At 32.2% G+C, this 2,633-nt stretch overlaps 1 long non-coding RNA gene across 1 annotated transcript; it reads left to right on the top strand.

Annotated features, from left to right (window-relative positions):
* The first annotated feature begins 227 nt into the window (after positions 1–227).
* On the top strand, positions 228–1,372 carry LOC145065413 (uncharacterized). Its single transcript, XR_013688410.1, has 2 exons — positions 228–847; positions 942–1,372. It is a non-coding gene; the product is annotated as an uncharacterized LOC145065413 (long non-coding RNA).
* Positions 1,373–2,633: the final 1,261 nt, after the last annotated feature.

The following is a 2,633-nucleotide window of genomic DNA, read 5'->3' on the forward strand; positions in this document are numbered from 1 at the left end:
ATATATATATATATATATATATATATATATATATATATATATATATATATATATATATATATATACCATCTTATAATGGGTGGATAATATACAAGTACCAAATGCATAAATTTCTTAATTTTAAGCCTAAGAGGTACAACATCCAAATGCATAAGGTTGGGCGGGAAAATTCAAACTAAAATATAATCAAACACGAGGTCCATCCCTTTACTCCCTATTCCCAGTCCCCACTCACTCATCACTCACAATGACCTCCACCTCTAGCAACATCCACTATCAGGTACCCACCATTCACAACCTTAATTCAAGGCCCCTCTCATTCTCTCTCTAAATCCCTCTTCCTCCCTTATCCTCTCTGAAAAACTCTAACTCCCATTACGAGTAGAGCCAACACCATCGCTACAGATTTCAGTTATACTGGTTAACATCTCTGCCTTCACTCTACCGGTTACCGCCACCGGTACCAGCTCTACTATTAAAACCATCGTCGCCCTCAACAACCCTAGATCTAAACCACTGTACACGGATAACCGGTCACATCCATTATGCCGCCTCCTACTTCTCTTACCGGCGACTACATTTATGCCATAATCGAACCCAACACTGCAGCCATCACCGTCCTTTCCAGCCAACATCTCAGGTAACCAACGTTCACCTTGAAATTGCTACTACCATTGTCGTAGCCCTGCACTACCACTAGCCGGTATTTCATATTTAGAGCAAGTTAAAACATTGAGAATATTGTTCTCCGTTAGCTTTGGGATTTTTCTAATGTTATTCAAGTTCACCGAGACTTAAAGCAAAGGGGAACATCAAGATTACATCAAGTTCATACGCAAGTCACAGGGTAAAATTTATAATGGTATTCCTTAGAAATACTTCGTGACACCACCATCATCAATTTTATCTTTTTCTAATTAGGGTTTTAACCTTACTTGCAGGAACGTAGATACTACATGGTCATGGTCTGTTTGGTTAACAAACAGAGAGATAAGGGACAACATCCAATCCCTAGCATTACCATCGCTCCCGTATCTCCTTCATCTCGTGCTCGCTTTCAGCAAATCACATGTAATATTTTTTCCTCTGAGCTCTCCCTTTCTAAGCCCTTTCCTATTTCAATCCTTTGATTTTTCTATCCCTAAATGTTTTTTATAATCTGGGATGAAGATGAGCAGGATATTTGGATGAAGACTTAGTAGTTTTGGTAATCTATTTATGATGAAGATAAAAAGTCGATACATATGTTGTATAGTGTATACCCTCAACATATCTTGGAAATTACCCTCTTCATTGTTGATATATTTCTTCATTTGTTAACTATTTATGTGATTTTAATCTATTTTGGCATAAAATAATTCATTATTTTTTATTTTATTTTTCCAGTCTCGTGAAGTAGCAAGACTGGTATCAGTTTGACTTCCAAAGTTTTGTTTACATTTCAAGGTCTATTAACTAATTCCTCTGCCAACTTTGGCTGAAATAAAATTTAAATACATTATAGAAATTATACAGGCTGGTGAATTTGATTGTTTTACATGCTTCATTCTTGTTGCTTCACATTTCTCAATGGTTATTATTTCAGGTCAAGATAGATGTAAGAGACTTAGAATGCTTAGAGAAAACCTAAAGCTAAATGGTAATGAACATAAGTATTTTTTTATATGGACATCTTCTTTAAGTATAACATCAAGACACCAGTAGCCCCCCTCCCTCACACACGCACTAAATGGTCCACAATATAATAAAGAAAACTGTATAATTGAGAACAAATTACCACCAACATACATTTTGTTTTTATATTGGTTTTAATTTGATTATAGAAAAAATAAAATGATTGTTCGTTTGGATTGAAGATTTTGAGGGTTTTGAAATAGTTCGATTGAAAGGATATCAAGTGAAGGTCGTTGGACACCAGTTCCAAAGCTATGGTTAATTTAGGAAATAACAATCTACTTTTTAACACAATTTAATAATTTTTTTTTCTATTTTTCTAATAGTTTTAGCAAATAGTATTAAAGATAAAAACCAAACAAATGGGGAGTCGTGAATGGTGAACCTGTAGATAAAGTGTTTGATGTGGGAATTAAGTGCATGGAAAAACAAAATGTGATGGATGATGAAATAAACTATTTATTTGATTATGAATGTGATGAAATAATTTTTTTCATAATTGTTGTGAAATAATTAAAAATAACAATTATATCATTAAATGATTGTAAGCATTTGACTTATGAATTGGTAAAACAGAAAACATATTTTGATTCTTTTATAAAATGTGTGAACAACAAAAGAAAAATTGGAGGAAATGGTTTCCATTTATTATCATATACAACTTTTCACCTAACAAAAACTAATCGCCGCCCAACAATTATTTGCATATAACAACACACGTTTATATTTAAATTATAATAGCAATATACTTTCATATTTAACCTATATAATTATTTTTAAGAAAATTAACATAATAATATACTTAAAATAAAAAATATAATGTTTTGTGATTGTTAGGATAAACTACAAAGTTTTAACAACATATCGAATCCAAATAAAATATTATTCGTTAAATAAATCTAATTGTTGTTTGCTACCAGATAAAGAATAATAGACGGAAGCTACTATTTGTCGTTTGC

The sequence above is a fragment of the Lactuca serriola genome, chromosome 8 (assembly GCF_051521515.1).
Source record: "Lactuca serriola cultivar US96UC23 chromosome 8, Lser_US96UC23_V15, whole genome shotgun sequence".
Taxonomy (NCBI): Eukaryota; Viridiplantae; Streptophyta; class Magnoliopsida; order Asterales; family Asteraceae; genus Lactuca; species Lactuca serriola.